A 26,967-nucleotide genomic window follows, 5' to 3' on the forward strand; every position below is an offset into this window, starting at 1 on the left:
AGAAGACTAAGACTCATTGAAATTGCCCATCCATCACTCAACTAGCGGAATGAGAGCAGAAGTTTAAAAATAACACAAAGATCTATTTCCCCTAGTCTTTGCATTACCATTAATGTAAAACTCCAGGAAGTTCGTTTTCCAGTGGGAACCTCTTAAGGACAGTCATCTATTTTCTTTGACATGCCATATTAAAACCAGTGCCTCCTCCTAATCCTGAAGAGCTACAGAAAGACCTGTGCTAAACAACACTTCTTTGGAAACACATGAATTTCTCCGACTGTACCACATCTCTTGTCTGTCCAGTTTTACATATAATAGAAAACAATCCCTTCCCTAATGATTTTGGGTTTTGTAAACCAGAAAATTCTGATTGGTCCTCTGATCACTACATCAGTTTTGACAAACATTCTATCAGAACCCACAAAGAAAGAGAGATCTTCAGATGGAAGAGGTGTGGAAGAGCCAGAAGGGATGCAAAAGGCAATACTGTCATCAATGGGTGGGGGTTGGGTAGGCTCTGCTTTTATTATTAGCAATGGAGAACACACACGTTCCACCACACTGTGGCCTGCTAATCCCTGTTGGCTAAATGAATGAAGAGAAAACGTAGAGACTGAACATGACAGACGTGTGTGATTTGAAACAGAGAGAGGGGAAGGCATATGAGATGTAAAATGACTACACCCGTCTAACACAGAAGACTTAGCTAAAATACCAACAGCCTAGGTGTGGTGGCTCATGTCTGTCATCCCAGCACTCATTAGGCAAAGGCAGGAGGATCACCATAAGTTTAGGGTCAAAAGTTCTATATACTGAGATTCAGGCCAGTCAGGATTTACTTAGCAAGATGCTGTCTCAAACCAAACCCTGACACTATTGCTGATGTCAAGAAGCATTGGTGGACAGAAGCCTGATATGGCTGTCCCCTGAGAGGCTCTGCCAGAGCCTGAACAATACAGATGCAGATACTCACAGTCACCCATCAAACTGAGCCGGGAGACCTCAATGGACTAGTTAGGGGAAGAACTGAAAGAGCTAAAGGGGATTGCAACCCCATAGGAAGAACAACAGTATCAACTATCCTGACCTCCTCCCACCCCCACGAGCTCCCAGGGACTAAACCACCAACCAAAGAGTACACATTGACCCATGGCTCCAGCTGCATATGTAGCAGAGAATGGCCTTATCTGGCATCTGTGGTCCTGTAGAAACGTGATCCCCCACAGTAAGGAAATGCTAGAGTGGTGAGGTGGAATGGGTGGGTGAGTGGGGAGCACCCTCATAGAGACAAAGGGGAGGGGAGATGGTCGGGGGGTTGTGGAAGGGAAACCAGGAAGGGGGGACAAAATTCAAAATGTAAATAAATAAAATAACTAATACATTTAAAAACTGCTGTCTCAAAAGAAGAAGAAAGAAAAGAAAATTCCTGGGAGCCAGCTAGCTCTTTGACCTGAATTTCACTGTGCCCACTCAGTTGACTTCCATTACAACTTACCACACTGTTCTGTGACTGGGTTTTGCTTATCTGTCTCCTCCTCTAAGGGGAAAATTCTGCTTTGAGGGTAAGAACTGTGATCTCCATTTTTTTAAAAAAAAAGTATTCACTTTATATCCCGATTTGAGCCCCGCCTCCTCTCAGTACCCCCTCCCACAGATCCTCTCCCCATTCTCTCCTCCCCTTCTCCTCTGAGAAGGAAGAGTCCCACCTGGGTATCACTCCCCTTCCCTGGGGAACAAACCAACAAGATGCCAATAAAACGACTGAACATGCAGATTAATCAATTTACATTATCTTGTATTGCTCACAAAACTATGAATATCATACTGTGGCATCTTGACATCAAGCTAAATACTGTCAATTTCATCTTGAAGGTAAAAGATAATCAGTTAAAATATTTGACATGGTCTGAATGATGAGATCAAGACCCTGATGCCTTGGTGTAGGTAAGAGCTGGAAGGCTAAGATGGTGGCAGAGGCATGGACAGAAAAGGACTGTAATGTGAACGCCACTCCTCTCAGCCTCTTGTATCCTGACATTCTGGTTCTATTGATTCATTTCCAGCAGCTGTCTACATTATTAAAATATCTGTATCCACTTTGAGTCCAATGTACTTTTGACCTTAACCTTTTATACCCAGACCATTTAGTCTCTGGAGGGCTGTCATTGGGTATGTTTACAACATCTTCAATCATATATTTAAAGTCTGACAAGTAAACCATGATGCAATTCGGGGGGGGGGAAGGAAAAAAGGAAAGCACCCTGCCACTTACCTTGATGACTTTCATCGATTCTGTCAGCAGATGCATCAACAAATATAGACAAACAAATCTTGTAAGCAAGGTCATGTAAGACCTTGTCTTAGGATGGGAAGTGGGAATGTTCTGACATTAATTCACCTAGAAATTTTGAAAAGGAAAATATGCATAGGTTGTGAATACAGGGATTGTTATTAAAGAGCCTTGAGGAAAGGGAAAATTTTATCATTGTTATTTTAGCTCCTTTGCTTCTTTCTTCTTCTAGGACTGGGGATTAAACCTAGAGCCTCAGGCAAGCCAAAGAAGTTCATTGCTGTCTATACCCATGTCCTCGTTTCTCTTTCTATTTTGAGAACAAGTCCACTAAGGTACCCAGCCTAGCCTTAGGCTCACTCTCCAGCCTAGCTAGGTCTTAAATCTGAGATCCTCTGGCCTCAGCCTTGGAGGGAGACTTTTTAAAACCTGTACAGTAACTTCTTTGCCCTTTACAAGTCAGATTTCCATGGGTAACAACCACATTCCCTAAAGCTTATCCTATTTGAGTGTGCATGGTTTAAGGCTCTACCCAAATTTTCATCACTAAGGAAACCATCAGCCTCACCTCACACATGTTTGCCTTTCTGAGGTTTATCACGGTCTTCCTAACACTAAGTTATGAGCAAATTACAGAGCTTCGTTAGAAAAAGTGCCATGAGTTAGCCAGTATTCAGTGGGACTGAGACTTACATGCCCAAGACTGAATTCAATTTTGAAGAATTATTTCTTTTGTTTTATCTGTGCACTCTAATATCCTCAGAGGTCAGAAGAAGGCATAGGACTCCCCTCGAGCTGGAGTTATGGATAGTTGTGAACTACCATGTTGGTGTTGAGAACCAAATGTAAGTCCTCTGCAAGGACAGCAAGTACTCTTAATGGCTGAGCCATCTCTCCAGACCCTGAATTAAATTTTTTATGAATTAATACTATTTAGTTCTCATTTTAAAATGTATTTATTTGGGCGATTTGTTCAGGAACTAAAGACAGAACCTGGAGGCAGGGACTGAAGCAGAAGCCATGGAGGAGTGCTGCTTTGTTGGGGTGTGCTATGCAAAATTGTGTCTCGGTCCTTCCTCACCTACCTAAGGGATTCTATGAATGGTTTTAATAAAAATCTGATGGCCAATTAGCTAAGCAGGAAGTGAATGGTGGGACTTCCTGGGAGGGAGAAGGAACTCTCGGAAGAAAAAGGCCTTTCGCCAGGAGACATGAGAGGAGACAGATGTGACTATAGGCCTGGAAGATATAGCTAGCCATGTGGTTGGATGGAGCAAGGTGTTCAGTTTAACTTAGATGAGCTAGTTGAGAGTTTGCCCTGCTAAGACCTAGCTTTGACATATTAAAAGGTTTCTGCATAGTTATTTGGAAAACTAGCTAGTTAAGGAATAATTGCTGCTGTATTTGTTTCCAGCATTAATTACTATATGTAGAAAATAATAATTTTTTAATTTACATTGCTTACTGGCTTGCTCCCCATGGTTTGCTCAGCCTGCTTTCTTATAGAACCCAGGACAGCCAGCCCAGGAATCGCACCACCCACAAAGGGCTGGGTCCTACCCCATAGCTTACTTATTGAGAAAATGCTTTACAACCGGATCTCACGGAGGCATTTCCTCAACTGAGTCTCCTACCTTTCTAAAGACTCTAGATTATATCAAGTTGACACACAAAACCAGCAAGTAAACCAGTTATCCCATTCACTGTAATCTTGCTGTATCATTTCCTCTGAAGCACAGAAGGCATATCCCTCCGTGTTGGCCATCTTCTTTACAGAATGTACACTTGTTAGACTCTAATTTACGAGGTCTTCATGGCCTCTGATCTAGAAGATGGGTACTTACTTTAGCTGTAGGGTCGTTTCAGAAAAGCCTCAATAAATAGCTGACCTGGAGGTAAGGGCAAAAATTGGTCCCTTTGACCTCTCATCTGCATCTGCACTGGCCTCCACATTGTTGAACATGCAGAAGATTAGTTGCCCGAGTTTGGAAGAAAGGCTTGGGCATAAGACATCTGACCATTTGTTTTATTTATTGCAAAACAGATCTGGCTGGGCAATGGTGCTGAAGCTTATGTTGTCAATTATTGGTTATTTTCTTCTAACAATTATCTGATACTGTCTGACAGCATTAGACAGGACGAGTTAACTTTTCCCCGTAAGGGTAAGTCTTCTCAAATGGCCTGTGATTGTCTGCAGCACATGCTGCTCTATCCTGAAGTTTCTTTGGTTAATGAGAACCAAGATCCAAAAACTTCCTGGGAATTGGAGTAACATGTTTTCCTCAGCTCCCAGCATGCCTTAGTTAGCAAGAACTAAGCTGCTGCTGCTGCTTCTTCCTCCTCCTCCTCCTCCTCCTCCTCCTCCTCCTCCTCCTCCTCCTCCTCCTCCTCCTCCTCCTCCTCTTCTCCTCCTTCTTCTTCTTCTTCTTCTTCTTCTTCTTCTTCTTCTTCTTCTTCTTCTTCTTCTTTTTAGATTTACTTATTTTATTTATATAAAAATAATATACTGTACACTGTAGCTGTTTTCGCACACACCAGACAGAACAGGGCATTATATACCATTACAGATGGTTGTGAACTACCATGTGGTTGCTGGGAATTGAACTCAGGACCTCTGAAAGAGCAGTCAGTGCTCTTAACTGCTGAGAACTAAACTTCTTGACTGTCAAGTCAAGACCTACAAGTTACTTTGACTGGTGAGAATCAGGTTTTACTCTCCTTCCCCCAATTCCACACACAAAACATACTACCAACTCTCAGTTACAGCCATAATTTTGTTTTTATAAGGATCTGGAATTATCCAAAGGAAACCAAGAAAAAAAAGGGGGGGCAGCCTATTCTGGTACAATATGTTGAAGGCATAGGGTAAACTGTAAAAAACACCAGAAAACATTAATATAAACTTAACCACATAGGTTATAGGTCAACATAAACATAGCATAAGATTGTATACATAGAGGGGGAAAAAATCAACCTGAGGGATTTAGCCCCAAAATAGCAAAGTAAGAAAACAGATATGAGAAGGAATTTCATGGTCTGAATTCATGCTTGGGGCATCTGCAAGGAACCATCTAGGAAAGGCTAAAGGCAAATAACTAAGTTTTCTGGAGATGGCCTAGGGCTTTGCATGGCTGTGATGGGTAAGCTCTGAGTTACAGTGTCCTTGGAGATTTCCTCCCAGGATTGCTTTGTAGTACTAATATGCCTTTCCTGTCACTTATTACATAGCCTAATGGTTCCTGGGCATTAACCCACCCTATTGGGCAGATTTCCTGCAGATCAACATACAGATGAACTTTCATGAATTAATGTCATTTGGATGAATTAATGATTTTATAGGCTTCCTGATTTGATTTAAATAATTTTAGGGAGAAAGTTTTAAGAGATGGTTTTAGTTGTTTTGCCAGAAAAATATAATAAATTTAGAATCAAAAGTAGAATGTGCCCACTCCTCATAGAATAGTAAGTAAAGGCTGCATAAAAAAAATAAAATGAGCTTTCACAATTACACTAAAAAGAGAAATAAGCTGGGACAAATTTGTGATCAAGGAAAATCATTCATTCTAGGCCAGACCCAAGGATGAGGCCACAGGTGTGCACTATGATAAAGTGAGGCCATGTGAAACTGTTGCTTTGAACTTATAATGAGCTTATAGAATGAAACACTGCTTTGAACTTAGCTATCAACATCCTTCCATAACTGCCCTTTTGTTTAACATTTCATCAATGAGATAATTTTATAAAGAATTTTTGTCTAAGAAGGTATAAAAAAAGACAGAGAGAAGAAATAAAGTGTGGCTTGGGGGGCTCTGCCCCATCCACCAAACATAAATATGCATATGTCTGTTTGTTTATACACATGTATGTAGGCACATGTGGATGTATGTAAGTTAGCATGACCATGTCTGGAGTTGATGAAACAGATGGTCAAGCCCTACCACAGTATGTGTATGTACATGTCTAGGTCTGTGCATGTCGTCTGTGTAAATAAGTTTTCTTTTTCTTCTCTTTTCTTCCTGGTTCATGAAGAGTTAATGAGTTCCAAGCCTCACCCCTGACCAGGGAGAGGCTCCTGAGCCAGAGAGTGAAGAAAACTTGCAATTAAGCCTTTTTTCTTCTCAATTCCCTGCTGCTGCCAAAGAGTTTATTACCAGAAGCCAACAGCTTTTGGACTTAGAATAGCAAAGAGCTAAGAAAGTTAAGTATTACTAAAAGCAAGCAATTTCGCTCTTGAAAACTAAGTTTTGCCCCTGAAATCTGTTACTCCTATCATTTCTATGTTCCTCAATACTGTTGCTGGGCAGGTTTCTGGCAGGCATCCATATACTTTACCAGTGATTGAAACTGGGAACCTCAACAGCTGTCACCTTGGTTTCATTTTGAACTCCTGTTAGCTCCTAGGTCAGCTGGGACAGGAACCCACAAAAGAATAGGTGCAAACAGGGATAGGTGTGTTTAGCATATGCTAGCACTGCTGCTTTGGAGGAGTTAAAAGGGAAGAATCTATGGTGTAACTTTGCCTCGTAGCCACCTATAAGGAGACCAGAGAGTGTGCACCCATCTCTACATTGCCTCAGCAGTCAATCAAGTCAAATAAAGTTGCTAAAAATTGTTTATCCTGATTTTCAAACCTCTGCAGCCTCCTGGGGGGAACTTTCAGAGAAAAGCAACTGCCTTGGGTCCTTGGATCAGGTATCCAGCAATGACATAGCCTTCATGGTTCAGTGCAGTGCTGGCATCCTAGTTCTGGTCAGATGCCTGTTCAACCGACCCTGTTAAGCCTCTCCAAATGTTCTCCCTTCTCCTTGCTTGGAACAGAAGTGTCTCTGAGGTAAAGACAGAGGTGATAGGGAAAAGGATGGTGTCCTGTGCTAAGGGAGAAGAGCTAGGGAGTTTAGTTTAGCATCATTTACCTACAAGCACATAGCCATAAACCATAAATATGCAGGGCAACGACTTGAACCAGCCACCACGCCTAAGAGGATGAGTCTGGGAGAGCAAGATAAAGATTTTTCTCTCTCCCAAGCCAATAGAGCAGCAAGGCCAGGAGCTACAGACCGACCTAGAGGAGGTGAAAGGATCAAGCCTACAGACTGACACTCCCGGGGAGGAGTCTTAGCCAAAGGGCAACCACTGGAGACACGAGGTGCCAGAGGCTTGGCTCACCTTTATTGTAGAACATGATATTGTCACCAGCTGTGTCCTCAGAGAGGCATCTATAACACTCCTGTCTAAGCCACCAAGGAAGTTGGGAGTCCACTCTGGGTACCATGTGTTACTGGAGAAACCAGGGACCTCTTTTAAGGGTCTTTTAGATTCATTTAAAGGTGATTTCAATGTTTGGTAACAAACGGACAGAAGGCCCCAGCCTCCACCTTCTTCAGTCCTCAGAGGGGCATGTTAATTCAGGTGAGGTCACAAATATTTGTGTGTCAAAAGGGGCTTTGGGTGGCTTCTAGACTTGTTCCACTAAGGGCAGTTTCTTGCAGTCCAGTCCCTAAATGTCAACAGAGACAAGCTTGTGCAATCCAGAGACGTGCGCCAGAGCTAATAACTGTCTGTTTCCTCTTGCTGTCACCCTTTGCAAGTCTGCTGACATTTACTTTGTCAAAAGCCTTACCAGTTCCCCTGTCAGAGGCCCAGCCTTGGAATCCAGCCATACAATGGGGGCTTCTGTTTATGCAAACAAAGTTCTGTGTGCCTGGCACTGCAGGTGCTGTGATTCTAACAGATCATTCTTGGAACAACCCAACAAGGTGGGGACTTTTTTTTTTCCCAGTTTAAAGATGGGGCTCAGATCATTTATATGATGTACCGAAAATAGCAGTGCCAATTGTTGGGATACAAATCTACTCTAGGGTTACTTGAATGAAATGTACCTGTCCACAGTCATTGATATCATTACAAACGTAGCTTCCTCCTTCTTTCCAGTTAGTGGGAGCACAGATCATGGTTTCTGGCGACAGCACAGACAGGAAGCCATCAAAGAGAACTCTTAAAAAGTGCAATAAGTATACTGAAGTGTAGGTATCGACAACTGATGGCTTCTGGTGGGGTGTGGTCAGGGAAGGACGCGGTTCTGTTTAAGAAGCAGGCCACCAAGAGCTTGACCATGGTCCACTGAGTAAATAGATAATACAAATTGGACTTGTCTTTTTTTTTTCTTTTCTAATTTTCATTTTTATTTGGGGGGGGGTGTTTCAAAGAGAGGAGGGCGTGCAGTAGAGGTGCATGATGTGAAATCCTCAAAGAACCAATAAAAGTATTATGCTGAAAAAACTGTATGTGGACGGTGTAAAATTCTTGCCTGGGTAGCCAGATGCCATTCTACCTCCCCAGTGTGGCAGTGTAAATGAAACACGTCTTCCATAGTCTCAAATATTTGGGTATGTGGTAAGTGGTGCTGTTTGGAAATGTTTAGGAACTATAGACTCACTGAAGGAAGTACGTCATGGGAAGCGGAAGTGCGTCACAGAAGGCGGGCTTTAGCTGTTAAAGCCTCACGTGTTTTCAGTTCCCTTTCTCGGCTTCATGCCAGTGGCCCAGGTCTCTCACCTCTCCCGCAACCACCATGTCTACCCCTCGCTGCCATGCTTCCGCACCTTGACGGACACTTATCTTTCTGGAAACATAAGCTAAGACAAGCTCTTCTGCAAGCTGTTTTTGGTCACTCTTTTGATCACAGCAACAGAAAAGTAACATACCTGCTGAGCCACAGCTATAGAAAAATGAATCCCACCTCTGAACTCTCGTATACGGGGTGGGTGTAGGGCATACAGGGTGTGTATAGAGCCAAGCTCAGTATTGCAATATCTGTCTGCTTAGCTTGTGATTATCCACCACAATGCCTTTATGATAGCAGCTCTGCAGAGTTCCAGTCCACGTATTTTCCTTGGCTCCTCACATAGCTCAAATCTATTCTGTTCTTATTCAAGCATAGAAAAGCCCTTCAGTTATTGAAGACTCTGCTTACAAGAAAACACACACACACACACACACACACACACACACACACACACACACACCATAGTTTCAAGTCAGAGAAGTTCGTGTACTTAATTTGTCAAGCACAAAGTAAGCTCTGTGTCCCCAGAAGTGAGATCAAGGAGACCCAGAACGCCTGCTGGAGACGACGCTGGATTAGCTAGGAATTATCCCTGGCTGAAGTCTTGGGCCTGCCAAGCTTCTCCATGTCCAGACTAAACAGATGGGGGTAGCAGGACAATGTTAGAGGTCAAGCAAGCATCACTGCCAAGACTGTAATGGAAAGAACAGGAGCCAATGAGGTGTCAAGCCTTAACAATCCAGTGCCAAGGAAGACATGTGATGAACGGTAAGATCAGGGCCCCCTCTGAATGGAAGACCCACATAATAAGATTCAGAAGGTACCGAGAGCTTCAATTTTAGGTAGCATCCCAGACCATACCCTGAAAGCTGAGTGTGACCCTGTACCTCATTGTCAGGTGCCACCCTTGAACAGAGCGCCCACAGTTTACCTTGGTATTTCCCTGAACACCAACCTTGCATTGGTCTGTTCTACAGTCAAGATAGAAACTACATTTTCCAGTTATTTTCCTCTAAATGGTTTTAAGTTAGTGCTGACTGAGGAAAAAATTAAGTACAGGTTATTATTCTGTCAAGGTCTGTCAGGCAAAATGCATGACAGGTTTCAGGGCCCCTCTCTCTCTACCCTGCTTTCTGTTAAACTATTTTTCCAAACTCCCAGTTTTGCTGGTTAGCAGAGGCCTCATGTCCACCACTGGGAACCTAACTGTGGATCTACAGAGGTTCATAGAACCAATAACTTCCTATAAACTTCCCATGAACTTCCTCCTTAAGTTCCAAATTCAGAAGACATCTCATTTATAGTTGGCAGTGTTATTTTGACACCCTTAATCCTCTCAGAGCAGATATTTTTGCTCCTAAGGAGGTGACTCCATTCTAAGATGTCCTCCAGAATCTGCACCAAAGCAGCCAAGGTTCATCACCAGACAATGAGTAAAAACATTATTTGTGAAGGAGAGATGGAAAGATGGCTCACATGTTTGATTGATATCCCTAGGACGTCTGCCCTTTTCTGAAGAGAAAGGGGGAGGAGTGGATCTGGAGAGAGGAGGTAGGGGGAGGGAAAATTGTGGTCAAGACAAAATATATGAGAGAAGAATAAATAATAGAAATAAAGGAAGGAAGAAGGAAGGACAGAAAGAAAAGAGAGAGAAAGAAAGAAAGAGAGAAAGAAAGAAAGAACAAAAGAAAGAAAGATCAAAAGAAAGAAAGAAAGGAAAGAAAGAGAGAGTGAAAGGAAGAAAGAGAGAAAGAAAAGAAGGAAGAAAAAGAGAAAGGAGAGAAACGGAAGAAAGGAACAAAGAAAGAGAAAGAGATCCAATGACCTTTAGCCTTCATATGTACCTGCACATTTGCACATACACCTATATGTACACATGAAAACACACACAAAGAAAAAGAAAGAAAGGAGAGGCTGGGAATGTAGCTGAGTTGATGAGTATTTGCCTGGAGCACAGGAAGACAGGCACTCATCCCCAGCACTGCATTAAACTGAGTGAGGTGGAGAATTCACGCAACCTCAGTGTCAGGAACTGGAAGCAGCAGCATCAGAAGTTCAAGGCCATCCTTAGCTACAGCAGCCTGGATGAGGGCCTATTGCACATAAACGGAATTTAATTGCTTTCCATTTAAAAAGAAAATAAATTAGAAAAGCCATTCCTTCGCATATTTCTGAACTTCGGCTGCTTGCGTCCAGTTTTCTAACATATCCCTCACACACATCAATGCTCAACCAAGGGTAAAATGAAGATGTGTGAGCCTTACAGGACTGCACACTGCTCTCTCGCTGAGCCTTTCCTAATGGTAGAAGGAGATCATTTTTTTTTCAAAAAAAAAAAAGTCAGCTAAATCAAGATCTGAGATACTTATTAACTTAAAAAGTGATTGTTCTTTGAACCAAATCTCCAAACAGGACTTTACTTCTTCTATTTATTTCTATATTCAGACATAACCTAGTTTCTAAAACACTAAAGTCAAAGTGATTAGAAAGGCCTATTTTGTATAAACTTTATGTGTGAGCTCCGTATGTAAAATTAACCAGTATGTAGAGAGGAACTGATCTGTGACATTTGGGAGCTTTCTGGAGGAAGCTGCTCCAAGGTACTGATGCCCACTTACATTGCTGTGTTTGCAGAGCATGTAGGGGCCTTTCTAGCTGGATACAGAGTTTGCATCTGACCACAGCTAGCCAACCAGAATCTCTCCCAAGGCTTCATCATCAGAACACAGCAACTTGAGCCTCTGATGAGCATTTGAGCTAGAAGATGTGGAAAAGTAAAGCTGGGACCATGGCATAGGTCAAATCTGAGCTACTTCCCCAATGCCTGTGTGTTATAATTTTGGTATGCATATATTAGAAGGCAAAGGAAGCCTCTACAGGATGTGTCTACAGGGGAGTCTCAGGTCGTTGGAAGTTGTGTACTTCAAGGAACATCAGGACCTGCCTCCCTTCCTCTATTTATCTCTCACTCATCCAACAATAAGTGTTTTCTCTGCACTCATTGTTACACTGACAGCAGGGGAGGAAATTAAACCCCAGCATGGATGGAAAAGGGATCACCTCGGGACCCAGGCCCTGCGAGGCTGGCCATGCTTCAGTACCCATGTGCATTCATGAAGCACTAAATGGATTGGATGGTATTAAATCACAGAGCTGGTGGAGGGCTGGGAGGAAGGAAGGAAAGGGGTGAGGGAGAGCGCAGGGATGAGAGAAAGACAGAGAGGGAGAACATAGAGGGAGGGAAATTTTAGTGGGATAGGAGAAGAATAAGAGGGGAGGGAATGGGGTGTATTAGATCTAAATACACTATAAGCAAGTATCTCTAAGTAAATAAAAGTAAAAATAGGAGGAAAGCTAGCAAGCCATCCCAGCAGGGGAACATACAGTGTAGGGGAAAAGACTAACTCCCCCTGAAAGAAAATGGTCTCTGACCTCCACATATGAGTCTCAAGAGTAGGTCTTGTAATTGTTCAAACGGGAGGATTACTGGCTTGCTGTTGGCTTCTGAGCATGATTTGGTAGAGAGAGGGAGAACCGAAATCTGCAGGAAGAAGGCAAAGAGGTTGCCGAGGCACATGGCTGAGCAGATAGAGGTGACAGGTAGCGCCCAAGCTCATCGAAACAAAACCAGAGCGGCAGGAGAGGCGCTAGCCAGAGGGAGATTTAATGGTGAGTAGAGAGGAGTGATATACGGGATGGCTTTTATCACTCACATCCCTAATGGGACTTATCACTGCCTCCTGTTACAATGTATATCAAAATGTAGTCATTTCCTCAGAGGGGTGGACTTATCACTGACTCCTGTTACAATGTATATTAAACTGTAGCCACTTTCTCCGGCAGCTCTCTGTCCAGCCTCATTAGTCCAGCAGCCTCCTGTCTACCTCTGTGCTCACGCCATTAGGGCAGTCTACACACCGCCTTTTAAAAACATCAATCAGATCGCATTCCTTTGGTGTTTACAATTCCCCAAGGCCTTGCTCTCTTGCACTGTGTACAAGTCAAAGCCCTCACTGAGAATGTGACGTCCTCTCATCTGCTCCATTGTCTCTGAACTTGATTTTCTTGATTCCTCGTATGATCCCAGCTTAGCATGGCCAACTGCCTCACACTATACTGCTCGGCCTCAAATACATGCACAGCTGGACTCGCTCTTCTTTCAGGCTCTGAAAAGATATATTCTTGGAATTTCTCTAGCCCTATTGTCTAAAAGTGGAATTCCTTTTCTTCAAATATCCCTTGACACTCATGGCTATCTAGTGTGTAAATTCGTTTTCTTAGTTGTCATTACAACCGAAGACAACGAGGTCGCATCTCGGTGCATGTGCAGTCAAAGCAATCTCAGTGCACACGCAGTTGAAGCAAACTAAACCAAGAAATGAAAGAGGACAGTTTACTAGCTGCGGCAGGGAAGAGAAGCATGAGGGTTTTTTCCAAAGCAGTGCTCTTCAGAACAAAGGGATTTTATATAGGAAGCCTATCATAGTTGTGTAGAAAAGGATGCAACTGTGGGACAGGCACAAACCAGCGCATGCTCATTTAGGGTCTACATTACTGAGCATGTTCAGTTTAAGATTCTAGCTCAAGAAGGAACAATGACAAGAACACTTCTGGGCATGCTTAGCTTGTATCCTAAAGGTGGCAGGCAGGAAGCCTCTGACTATACTTAGCTTCTTTACCCCAAAAGATTTTATCTGCAACCAAATGAAAGGACATTTTAAAAAATGTGTTCACACAGGAGTTTGTTCCTAAGGGTACCTGGCTCAGTTGATGGCTATCATCATGTTTCTTGGTGTGCATCCCTAAAAGGCAGGTTTCATAATGGCCGGGACTGTTATAGCCTTGGGGTTACTGCTATTTCTCAGAACCTAGAATAAGGTCTGCCCACTAGAACTCATATTTGTTGACTGAAATCATATGTGAGATCTCTGTTATATAGGCTAAGAAACTGATTCATAAAAGCTCTGCCACTGAGCTGAGGAGATAACTCAGCAAGATACTTGCTGCGAGAGCATATGAACCAACAACATTCATTAAACAAAAGCCAGGCAGGGTAGAGCACACTTGTAATCTTAGTCCTAGGGAGGTAGAGAAAGGAAGGACTCACTGGCCGAGCACTTTATCTGCTTATCCAAGTTCCACTACAGTGTCAGGACATTCTCCACTGTGCAGACTTGGAATCTTTTCATGAATGCCTCTCCACAATTGTCTAAATCAGCTACAAGGAGCAAACAAGCAAGACTTTACCACAAACTGGCTCTTGTCATACATTTGAATGACCGTTTTGCATTTGTGCGTGTACATTTAAAATATTACACAAAGATAGCGATCACAACATTATATGCATGACCAAAGTTTAGAAGCTCTGAAGTGCCTGCCCATCAATAGGAAAGTGATAAAATGAATTCATTTGTATTCAGAGTATTGAGAATCTTGGTAGATGTGAAGATTTGGGCAGATCCCTAATCTTGATTCGTAATACTTTGTAAGGTAATACTTATCTCTAAGAATATAATCCCATAGTGTCTTATAAAAACCTCTAGAAACTAAAGGATTTGCTATTTTTTAACTTGCTGATGAAATCGGGCCAATTCTGAACCCGCTTGGCAGCAAATCCTTACTGACATGAGAACATGTAAAGGCCTAATTTATCTTACTTGGTGTGAACAGACTAGTCCTAGCTCTGACATAAGCAAAAATTAAATTAAAATTAAACTATTAGTAGGGCTATGTGATATTGGCTAAGCCACCCTGTATTATTTCTCTGAAACTATCTTTGGGTGTGGCTTACAAAAAGTGAGCAGACAAAAAAGTAAAGAATCCTGTGCGTGGCCCTTTAAATTATATCATTTAAAAGGTTAAAACTGGAGGTTAGAAAGAGAGGTGGAGGTGGCCCAGTGGTTAAGGACACCAGCTGCACTCCCAAAGCAAACAAGTTCAATTCCCAGTACCACATAGCAGCTCCCGACCATCCATGATTCTAACTCCAGGGGATCTACTCTCCTCTCTGGCCTCCATGGCTACCAGGTATGCAAGTGGAGCACAGATACACACGCAGGTAAGTCAGCCATCACATAAAATCAGAAAATATAGAATGAGGGGATATGTTTGCATATGCCTGAGGATTCTGAAGGGAGCATCTCTTATTATGGAGAAAGAATTTACAGTGATAGTTCTAAGGGTAGGACTAGAAGGGGATGAGAAACCATCCTCACAGGAAACAGCTCCTCTGATGAGGCCCAGGAGTTCATGAGTCTTTCCCTGTGGTGTTGTCTGTGAGCTGGTTTTGCTCCCAACCCAGGCATCCCCGTGTGTCTTCACGAAAGTTCATGCTATAGAATGAGAGGCTTAAAGCCATCTTACGTCATATCAACTGTCGGTAGTCCAGAATGGAGAGGTGCAGGGGGAAATGTCCATCAATTGGCAACGCAGATAAAATTTCCACCGAGGAAAGCAATGTTGAGGTTGGCTCAGACAGTCGGGGGAAGGTGACCTGCTGGACAGACAGTAGCATAAGCATGAGACAGGGCTCAACCCGACCATTTCTGCCACTAATCTGCCTTGTGAGTGGGTGCCTTCATCACATTTCTACTGATATGACAAGACACTACGACCAAGGCAACTTACGGAAGAAAAGTTTATTTGAGGCTTATGGTTTCAGAAGGCTAGAGTCTATGAGCATTGTGGAGGGGGTAGGGGGCAGCAGGTAGGCATGGTGCTGTAGCAGTAGCTGAGAGCTCACATCTTGAGAGAAAACCTCAAGGGGGAGAGAGAGAGAGAGTTTGGAAATGGAATGAATCTTGAAACCTCAAAGCCTGGCCCCTGTGGCACCCCTCTGCCAACAAGGCCACGCCTCTTAATCCTTCCCAAACAGTTCCACCAACTATGGACCAAGCATTCAAATATATGAGCCTATGGGATCCTTCTTACTCAAACCAGTACAGTGGGTAAGCCTTTCATGCATCCTACTTCTTGCTTCCTGCCTACAAACTGGGAGGCTCTTTTGGCTCTCACAGGTCCCATATCTCTGATGGACTAGATATAATGTGTCTCAGACTTATAAATTTATATGAATTGTCTAGGTATATTGCCTAAAAAAAAAAAATAAAGTTATGGGGCTGAGACATCTCAGTATGTAAAGTGCTTGTCACAAGGACCTGAGTTTAATACTTTAACACTCATGTAAAAAGTTGGGTACACAGAAGCATACCTCTAATCCCAGTGCTGGATAGTGTAGACAGGAGGTTTTCTGGACCTTTCTAGCCAACTAGTTTAGCTGAATTGTCCAGCTCCAAGTTCAGTGACACCCCTTATCCCAAAAAGTAGGATTGAAAGTGATTGATAAAGACTTGGCACACACCTCAGGCTTCCCTAAACATATGCATGTACATGTGCGCATATACATAAAAACATGTACTCATACACACAAAGACAGATTATGATTTGACAAGTCCGTGGCAACCTTAATAAGCAGCTATCTGATGGCAAAGTTGCTGGTAAACCTGATAACCATACAGAGGCCTGCAGACGGTGAAGCCACTGGGCTAAAGCAAGCAAACTTTGTATTTTAAGTATTTAACAGTTTATTATTGCAAAATACTATTCAGAATATCCCTGGTGATGTAATACATTGCTCCTGAGTATCATGAAAGCAAGCTCAGACACGGCCATTAGTGGAGTTTTTCCATTGTTAATGCAAATGATCCTGATTCCATCATTAATCAGTAAGCCAACCTGCTGCACCCATAGGCTAACTCCCTGAAGTATTACCCAAGAGTTTTACTTTCAGCTAGGTTTGGTACTTCAGAAATGAGTGTAACACTGGCCCAGCATCCATCCATATAAAAAGTTCTCCTGGTCAGCATGATTCATGTAAACTTCACAGGAACATTTTGAGCTGGTGATAATTCATTGTCCAGTAGTAACAGGATCTTAACCAACAGAATGTAGCTCTGTTGTCCCTTGGGAACAAGCTAGGTTTTCATTTATGTCTGCTCAGAGTTAAGTATGCAGATGGGTTTTCAATGAATAATTCATCATAATGGAACTGGAGTTTTCTAAAGTGCGTTGTATATAACTCTCAAAGGTTCATGGTGAGTTTATTTGAGTTTGTGCCTACATTAGGAGGTCAAACTTTCCTCTGATAAATTTGATAGCGTTTAGTCTGCATTAGGTATAATTTTAGAAGTACTCTCATGTCAGACACTTTCCAAATGACACTGTCAAACTAGAAACCACATCAGAAAACTGAGTTGGCTGGAGTATTAATTACTTTCAATGTGCCCTTAACCTGCCAATTTCTGTGTCCGATTACTGGCTTGCTTTGGGAACACAGAAGAAGAGAGCCAAGCCATCCTGGAAAATCCATTCTTGGAAAAGGTGTTTTCAAATTTTTGAGCTCTTGGCTTAATTTTTTAACTCTCAGGTGGTATGTGATAGGAGTAAGTGGTAAGAAGTAGCTAAGAAAAGGGCTTTCCAGAAAGGTAAGTAAATGTTTGTATTCGTCAGAGTTCTCTAGAGTCACAGAACTTAGAATGTCTCTCTATATTCAAGGAATTTATTGTGATGACTTACAGTCTGCAGTCCACCTAACCCAACAATGGGCAGCTGTGAATGGGAATTCCAAGAATCTAGTAGTTGCTCAGTCCCACCAGGCTAGTTGCTTCAGCTGGTCTCCTATAGAAGTAGATTCCAACAGATGTGCTGGTAAGTAAATTCATGCAGGCAAGAAGAGTGAATCTTCCTTCTTCCCATGTCCTTCTGCTTCCAGCAGAAGATGTGGCCCAGATTAAATGTGTGTACCACCATGTCTGGATCTGAGACTTGCTTTATCCCAGGTTGACCTTGAACTGAAAGCTCTCCTTTTCTTAGTCTTCTGGGATTAAAGGAGTGTACTATCTTACCTGGGCCTAAGCTTTTCATGGCCACTATGCCTCAAGAGTTCCAAGTCAAGATCCAGGTCAGAAACTTGTATCTTCCAGCCTCATGATCTGGATCACAAGTGAACTCTCCAACTCTGAATTGTAGTTCATTCCAGATACAGTCAAGTTGACAACAGGAATAGCCATTACAATGTTTAATGTGGCTTAGCCTGAACCTGGACTGTAGACTTCTCCCTCTTTTCCCCCTCTATCCCTCAGCTGAGTCTCCAGCATGATCATTCCCCAGAGGACCCTTGGGTATCTGTGGTAGCCCAATGGGATCTGGCTAGAAAGAGAGTGCAAGCCCCAATATGTGAGCAGTGCAGGTAGATGTGGAGGTTGTGGGGTGTTTAGAGTGTGAAACATTAACACTTTGTACACACGGGACTTTTAGCACAAAATCCTGTGAGAATTTGAGTATTTTCATTTTTTGTTCTTCCTTTTAGGGAATCAGTGGTTGGAAACAGGGTTTCAGTAGCAACCCAGCCTGACCTCAGGCAGGTCATCCGGCTGCTTCAACCTCCTGTGTGAACTGTGAGACCAAAGGTGTGCACCACCACACTAAGGACTCAAACATCTATTTTTTTTTATGCTTTCTCCATAGAAAGTAGTTTTTTTATTGAAATAAGTTATGGATCAAAATGTCACTATTATTATTTGAAAAAATTAAGTGCCTAAAATATGTTGAAATATCTCAAGAAAGTGGCATAACAATGAATAAGGGAAAAAACATAAAAATATTGGTTGTCTTAGCACATCTAAGGAAATGACCAAACCCTGTAGAGATACATACTAAAATACGTCAAATGAAATATCACGTTATTTGTCTGAAATACCTCACAATAAAAATGATGAAAAGAGAACTTTGGAGGTAATGGAATGTCTCCCTTCCCTTCCCAGTCCCAGTGTTTTGTGTTGGCCAGCTTTCTGCCACTGTAACAAACATAAGACAAGCTAACTTATGAGGAAAGGTTTACCTTGGCTCATAGGTTCAGAGATTTTAGTCCAGCATCAGTTGGCACTGATGCCTTTGAGACCATGACCTGACAGGACTTTGTGGTGATAGACACATATGATGGAGGAAACCCACTTCATAGAAGTGGGGAAGCAGACAGAGTCAAGAACAGGTATGTCTTCAGTGACCTACACTTCCATATGTCCCTACCTCTTAAGGTTTCCAACAACAACTAGTAGGTGGAACATTCTAGTTGGTTTTGGGGACATACATATCCAAACCATAGCTTAAAGGAATACTATGAAAACTATGCCCACAAATTTAGCAGCCTAAACAGAATGGACTAAGTCTTTGAAAAACACTATCAAAATTTATATGGGAAGAAAGGACCAACTGAATAGGCTAGAAGAAAATTTATAACCTCGCAAAATGGATGGAGCTAGATTCATAGCCCATCACTAGAGTTCTTGCCTAGCTTGTGCAAAGCCCTGAATTCAATCTCTGTGACAAGAAAAGGATGATGGGAAGAAAGAAGAAAGAAAGAAAGAAAGAAAGAAAGAAAGAAAGAAAGAAAGAAAGAAAGAAAGAAAGAAAGGAAGGAAGGAAGGAAGGAAGGAAGGAAGGAAGGAAGAAAGAAAGAAAGAAAGAAAGAAAGAAAGAAAGAAAGAAAGAAAGAAAGAAAGAAAGAAAGAAAGAAAGAAAGAAAGAGCGAGCAAGGGAGGGAGGGAGGGAGGGAGGGAGGGCAGATACTTCAAGCTCAGTGTTGGACATTGGGCATTGCACAGACAGGCTGGTCTCTAGTTGAGCTGAGGTCTGAACCCCAAGGTCATAATTCACCTACATGACACAGTAGGCGTTCCCTCATGATCCTGGAACTCTGGCTCCTGCCTAAGTTGCCGCCCCCCACCGCCCCCACAAGAGAAGCATGGTCAGTAGTCACGTAGGCAATGGCCCAAGCTTCTGACCTTCAGACTAAGCTCCTCCTCAGTTACCTAGCAACAGTAAAGACCATAAAAAGGGCTGTTCAGCCCCCACCTCACTCTCTTACTTGTCTCTCTTACCTCTTATCCCTCACTCTCACCTTCTCTCTCCCTGCTCTTTGTCTTCTCTTCTCCTCTCTCCTCTCTCTTACTCTCTTTCTCTCTAGCCTTTCCTCTTCCTCTCCGTCTCCCTCTCTGTCTCCTCCCCCCCCTCCCTCCCTTCTCTCTTTCTCCCTGCCTTTCTATAATAAAGCTCTAAAACCATAGAATGTCTCTGCTCATCAAGGCCCACTGCACTTGGAGGATGGGACAGGCTTTCTCCTAATGAGTTATTTCTAATCTCCTGTTAGAAGGCCTTCCTGTGCTCCAGTCAAGATCTGCTACACTCACTCTCGCAGGTATTGGGAACCTCTTCCCTCATCCCTCTCTCCTATAACCCTGGTAGCTTTAGCAAAGTAGCTCCAGGAATCCCAGGTAGGGCTACCCCTTGGCCACTCCCTGAAGAGTGGATCAGAGGCTTGAATGCCCACCCAGGAATGAGTGGAAAGTCTATGGCAGCTCTCCCATGCCTGACAGACCAGAGAACAGGTAAAACTCTGGCGGGGTGTGGGTCTTTCCTTCCCCTCTTCCCCAGGGCCCCCGTTTTAGTTCCCAACAGCCCAGAGGCTAGAATGTACATATTTTGTAAATTTTCCCTTCTCAGTATGATTATCTTTTATTAGTATATTAGTATACATAGATGTCTATTATTAATGAAAAGTTAAATTATTACATAGAGTTAATGATGAGGTCACATAATATTAGAAATTAGCACATACACAGGCTCATCATGGAAGCATAAAAATCTCCCAAAGACTATCTTGGGTGGTTTTTTTTTTTTTTTTTCCTGCTCAAAATACAGTCTTGGGGCTAGTGAGATGTCTCGGTGAGTAGAGAGAGCTAGTGAGACGTCTCAGTGAGTAGAGAGAGCTAGTGAGATGTCTCAGTGAGTAGAGATAGCTAGTGAGATGTCTCAGTGAGTAGAGAGAGCGAGTGAGACGTCTCAGTGAGTAGAGAGAGCTAGTGAGACGTCTCAGTGAGTAGAGAGAGCTAGCTAGTGAGATGTCTCAGTGAGTAGAGAGAAACACTGAGCAAGCTTGAAGACCTGAGTTTAATCCCTGGGACTTGCATGGCAGAAGGAGAGAACCAACCTCTCAGAAGCTGTCTTTTGACCTCGGCATGAACACTATGGCGTGCACACTTCCCCTCCCCTAGACAATTAATTAATTAATTAATTAATAATTATTTTACAAAAGAAAACAAAATGAAGACTCAACTTGGGCAGTGGTATGTGTCTGTCTTCCCACCTACACAGGAAGCTGAGGCAGAAAGGTCATTTGAGACAGAGGGCAAGGGCCAACCCAGACAACGTAAGTCCTACTTTCTCTAAAATGAAATAAAATGTCTCATATTTATCTTCGAAAATGTTCCATTCACTTCCCCCATGTGTTAAACCCCACAGAGTAGTCACCAGTAGAAAAAAATTACCCATCAGTTTACAGGCCTGTAAGAAGTGTTAATATCAGGTCCTATTTGAAAGTTAGGTTCACATCTCCAGCATCTAACTGCAAATTCTCAAAAGGAATTATAAACAAAAATTTTGGAATCTTCAGCATACATAAAACTGGGAGGTAGAGGACAATAAAAGCTATTATGGGCATAAAAATAAACCAGGTGTTCTTGTTCCATATCTGAAGGCAACCCTACAAAGTAATTGCAAGTGGACACAGGATATGGATAAAGGGTTAGATGGTGTCATTACCATGTGGGTGGTCCCCCAAAGGTTCATGCCCTGGTGGCTTGGTTAATAATTTAACAATGTTGGAACACTTAAGAAATGGGCTCTAGTGATGCTTTGGGGCCATAAGAGTACCATCTTGGAAAGGAGTTATTTGAAGGAATGGACGGCTCCTGTGACTGGGTTGGTGGTCACAAGGGCTGGTTGTTAATAAAGTAGGTCAGTATCCTTTGCCCATTCCCTTTCACACACACGTGTGGCCCCTCTTTTCACATGTTTCACCTTCTGCTTCTCTAAAAGGGTCTGCAAATTCCCAACACACCAACATGTCCTTATTTTAAACATCATCTTAGTGGCATCCCCTTGTGAATCACACACGTGCAATAAGCAACTCAATTCTCACACTGCTTTGTAATCTGCTCACTGGATCCACTCAGTGCAGGGATTTAATTGTGAGGTAAGAGGTTAGTAAAGAAAGTATGAACTCAATGACTGGAGAGCATGAGAGAAAGCGAAGACCTGAGCTGTGCAGTCTTTGCTTTGCTGCCCATGGAACACATCACTGACAGATTCGTTTCTGTATGACTTCTTTGATCACGTCATTCTGAGGTTTAAAACCCATCAGTCCCACTGCCAGCCACTAGGATACACTGCAGACGGCCAAGAAGTACTTACTGATTTAAGATAGAGCTTATTGAGGGGCAATTTTACTGAAGATTTAGGAATTGACAGCTTTCAATTTCTTTTACTTGTAACTCATTTGAGATGCTAAATATTTTTCCTGTTACCATCTTTAAGGGTGATAGCAATCAAACCAGGTGCCTCTTACATGCTAGGCAAGCATTTTATCACTGAGCTATCCCCAGCACTGAGTGGCAGAGAGAGGGAAGAAGAGAGAAGGAGAGGAAGGGGGAGAGGAAGAGGAAGGGGAGGAGGAGGAGGAGGAAGAAGAAGAGAGAAAGTGGAGGGGAGGGAAAGGAAGAAGAGGGAGAGGGAAGGGGGAGGAAGAGGAGGGAGGGGGAGGGGAGGAGGAGAAAGATGGGGAGGAGAGGGAAAAGAGAGAGGAGAGGAGAGGGAAGAAGGGAGAGGGAGGAAGGGTGAGGGAGGAAAGAGAGGGAAAGGGGGAGAGGGAGAGAGGGGGGAGAGGGGGGAGGGGGAGGGAAATATCAAAGTATACACTTCATAAGCAAGTTAATGATTAGAATGAATTCTCACTGAGTTGTAGACTAAAATTTCAAAATTCCAAAAACTTTTATGAGTCTTCAATATCACTGCCTTCACCATTCCTTTCTTTTATACAGTACAAATAATAGAAATTTATTCGGACATATTTCTAGGGGCTGAGAAATCAAGATCAAGGCGTGAGCAAGTGCCATGTCCGGTGAGAGCGACCATCTTCCAGGATGGCTCTTCGAATACTGAGTCCTCAAATGGTGGAGAAGCAGAAGGGGAGAAAAGATCATATCATGCATGAAGCCTCTCTTCTCAGAGCCTCACTACCATTTATAAAGATCCACATGACTGAGCCAGGTTCCCACTGCAGACGTTAATCACACAGACATAAATCTGAGGAGGCACTCAGACAGGAGAAGGAGACAAAATGCATTGTTAAGCTGGGAAAGGTTGAACGTGCGTTCTCGGGTTAAGGTTCTGCCAGGTTGGAGAGAGGTGAGTCAGGGCTCAGAGGTGCAGAAAGAAAGAGGACTTATCATAGCTTCTTTCACCTATACACAGCTGTGGAATCATCTGTGATTGCAAAAGCTGCCTTGAGCAGAGCACAATGGGAAGCTTTATCATCTCGCGCCCAAGGGAGGGCACCATGCTTGCTAATTAGAGGAGAGGTAGGCAGCATCACACATGGGCATTGTGTTAACATTAACCAGGCTGTAATGCATCTCATCATTACTGACGTGGGATAAGTTCAGTGTGATGAGCCCAAACCTAAGACGATAACCAAACAAAGTTGTTACATTTGTGAAATACATGACATCTTCAACAGAATCACCTGTCAGAAATGGACAGAGGTCAAAGGGCACTAATTTTTCAAATATTCCCACTGACTAAAGAAATAGCAGAGACAGAAGAATTCACACAAATGGAAGCAAAGGACGATAGTAAGTTAAAAAGATGTTTGCTTTGGTGTTGTTAAGAATTACTCATTTAATTTGAAAAATACCAAATAGGGATTATTCCTCAGAAAGAACAAATTTAATATAATTTTTAAAAGCAAAATAAAGCTGAGCCCCTTTGTGTTCTCCGTTAGTCCCAATACCCGAGACGCAGAAGAAGGTGGATCTCTGTGATTCTGAAGTTAGGGGCACATAGAGAGACCATGTGCAAAAAATTAATTAATTAATTAATTAATTAATTAAAATAAAAATTAAAGATCCCAGTGAGCTTGACTCACTTGCCCTCAGGTGGGGGCACTGTGGGACAGATCTGACTCAAACCAACAAGCAAAAATGACATAGAATTCGGACCTGGTCTTTAGAGTATACATGTAAAAACATATTAACAATTAATGAATTAATAATTAATGCACCAAAATGCATCAGTTACAGGCAAGCTCAGTTGGTCAACCCAACAACGCAAAGGAGGATGGATAGCCAATATCCTGTGGCCACCTGAAGATTCTATTATCTTCATGTTACTTTTCCATTTCTGATCCTGGTTAATTTGGAAGGAAGGACTAAGGTTGTTTGTGCTGCATCTTCTTCTTGACTCTCTCGTCAAGAGCAGCATGTGAGCAGCATTTACTCCTTCTGGTCCCCCCATTCCTAAACTTCTCATTCATCCCAACCCAGTCTCTGCTGTGGGAAGGAGGTGAACCTTACATGAGTATGGGGAGAGGCGTCTGGGGTTTCCAGAGTGGCCCATGACCCAGTGGGGTCACCCATCTAGAAAAGTGGCACACACCTATCTAGTGTTTCCTAGTATTAAAGGTTGCGGGTGCTTATCTGACACCTAGATTTACCTTTCATTTGGTCAATCTAAGAACAAGAAAGGCGGACTCCAGTCCCGGGCTACCTTGCCAGCAGAGTCTTGCCCAACACCCGCAGGGGCCCACACGGGATCCCCCACGGGATCCTGAGACCTCTGGTGAGTGGAACACAGCGCCTGCCCCAATCCAATCACGCGGAACCTGAGACTGTGGTACATAGGGAAGCAGGCTACCCGGGCCTGATCTGGGGCACAAGTCCCTTCCGCTCGACTCCAGCCCCGGGCTACCTTGCCAGCAGAGTCTTGCCCAACACCCGCAAGGGCCCACACGGGACTCCCCACGGGATCCTAAGACCTCTGGTGAGTGGAACACAGCGCCTGCCCCAATCCAATCGCGCGGAACCTGAGACTGTGGTACATAGGGAAGCAGGCTACCCGGGCCTGATCTGGAGCACAAGCCCCTTCAGCTCCACTCGAGCCCCGGGCTACCTTGCCAGCAGAGTCTTGCCCAACACCCGCAAGGGCCCACACGGGACTCCCCACGGGATCCTAAGACCTCTGGTGAGTGGAACACAGCGCCTGCCCCAATCCAATCGCGCGGAACCTGAGACTGCGGTACATAGGGAAGCAGGCTACCCAGGCTTGATCTGGGGCACAAACCCCTTCCGGTCCACTCGAGCCCCGGGCTACCTTGCCAGCGGAGTCGCCTGACACCCGCAAGGGCCCACACAGGATTCCACAGGAGATCCTAAGACCTCTAGTGAGTGGAACACAACTTCTGCCAGGAGTCTGGTTCGAACACCAGATATCTGGGTACCTGCCCTGCAAGAAAAGAGCTTGCCTGCAGAGAATACTCTGCCCAGTGAAACTAAGGAGAGTGCTACCCTCCAGGTCTGCTTATAGAGGCTAACAGAGTCACCTGAAGAACAAGCTCTTAACAGTGACAACTAAAACAGCTAGCTTCAGAGATTACCAGATGGCGAAAGGCAAACGTAAGAATCCTACTAACAAAAATCAAGACCACTCACCATCATCAGAACGCAGCACTCCCACCCCACCTAGTCCTGGGCACCCCAACACAACCGAAAATCTAGACCCAGATTTAAAAACATTTCTCATGATGATGATAGAGGACATCAAGAAGGACTTTCATAAGTCACTTAAAGAATTACAGGAGAGCACTGCTAAAGAGTTACAGGCCCTTAAAGAAAAGCAGGAAAACACAGCCAAACAGGTAGAAATCATTAAAGAAAAACAGGAAAACACATCCAAACAGGTGATGGAAATGAACAAAACCATACTAGAACTAAAAGGGGAAGTAGACACAATAAAGAAAACCCAAAGCGAGGCAACGCTGGAGATAGAAACCCTAGGAAAGAGATCTGGAACCATAGATGCGAGCATCAGCAACAGAATACAAGAAATGGAAGAGAGAATCTCAGGTGCAGAAGATTCCATAGAGAACATCGACACAACAGTCAAAGAAAATACAAAATGCAAAAGGATCCTAACTCAAAACATCCAGGTAATCCAGGACACAATGAGAAGACCAAACCTACGGATAATAGGAATTGATGAGAATGAAGATTTTCAACTTAAAGGGCCAGCTAATATCTTCAACAAAATAATAGAAGAAAACTTCCCAAACATAAAAAAAGAGATGCCCATGATCATACAAGAAGCCTACAGAACTCCAAATAGACTGGACCAAAAAAGAAATTCCTCCCGACACATAATAATCAGAACAACAAATGCACTAAATAAAGATAGAATATTAAAAGCAGTAAGGGAGAAAGGTCAAGTAACATATAAAGGAAGGCCTATCAGAATTACACCAGACTTTTCACCAGAGACTATGAAAGCCAGAAGAGCCTGGACAGATGTTATACAGACACTAAGAGAACACAATTGCCAGCCCAGGCTACTATACCCGGCCAAACTCTCAATTACCATAGATGGAGAAACCAAAGTATTCCACAACAAAAACAAATTCACACAATATCTTTCCACGAATCCAGCCCTTCAAAGGATAATAACAGAAAAGAAGCAATACAAGGACGGAAATCACGCCCTAGAACAACCAAGAAAGTAATCCCTCAACAAACCAAAAAGAAGACAGCCACAACAACAGAATGCCAACTCTAACAACAAAAATAAAAGGAAGCAACAATTACTTTTCCTTAATATCTCTTAATATCAATGGACTCAATTCCCCAATAAAAAGACATAGACTAACAGACTGGCTACACAAACAGAACCCAACATTCTGCTGCTTACAGGAAACCCATCTCAGGGAAAAAGACAGACACTACCTCAGAGTGAAAGGCTGGAAAACAATTTTCCAAGCAAATGGACTGAAGAAACAAGCTGGAGTAGCCATTTTAATATCGGATAAAATCGACTTCCAACCCAAAGTTATCAAAAAAGACAAGGAGGGACACTTCATACTCATCAAAGATAAAATCCTCCAAGAGAAACTCTCAATTCTGAATATCTACGCACCAAATGCAAGGGCAGCCACATTCATTAGAGACACTTT

The 26,967-nt window shown here is 43.1% G+C and overlaps 2 long non-coding RNA genes across 8 annotated transcripts in view; one reads left to right on the forward strand and one right to left on the reverse strand.

The window, feature by feature from the left end:
- The window catches only part of Gm36284, a 94,767-nt gene that overhangs the window by 23,108 nt on the left and 44,692 nt on the right, over positions 1 to 26,967 (reverse strand). For 2 of the 7 annotated variants that reach the window (XR_380901.3, XR_872148.1), the window contains 2 exons: positions 15,219 to 15,348; positions 2,050 to 2,398 (listed from right to left, as the gene is read on the reverse strand). This is a non-coding gene — a long non-coding RNA (predicted gene, 36284). Of the gene's footprint in view, positions 1 to 2,049; positions 2,399 to 15,218; positions 15,352 to 26,967 lie in introns of those variants that run through there. The other 5 variants (XR_380899.3, XR_380902.2, XR_380900.2 and 2 more) reach the window with 4 other exon arrangements.
- Gm40793 lies at positions 17,464 to 23,013 on the forward strand. The gene is made up of 2 exons (XR_872149.2): positions 17,464 to 17,561; positions 22,826 to 23,013. It is a non-coding gene; the product is annotated as a predicted gene, 40793 (long non-coding RNA).

This window comes from Mus musculus, chromosome 10, assembly GCF_000001635.26.
Source record: "Mus musculus strain C57BL/6J chromosome 10, GRCm38.p6 C57BL/6J".
Lineage (NCBI taxonomy): Eukaryota > Metazoa > Chordata > Mammalia > Rodentia > Muridae > Mus > Mus musculus.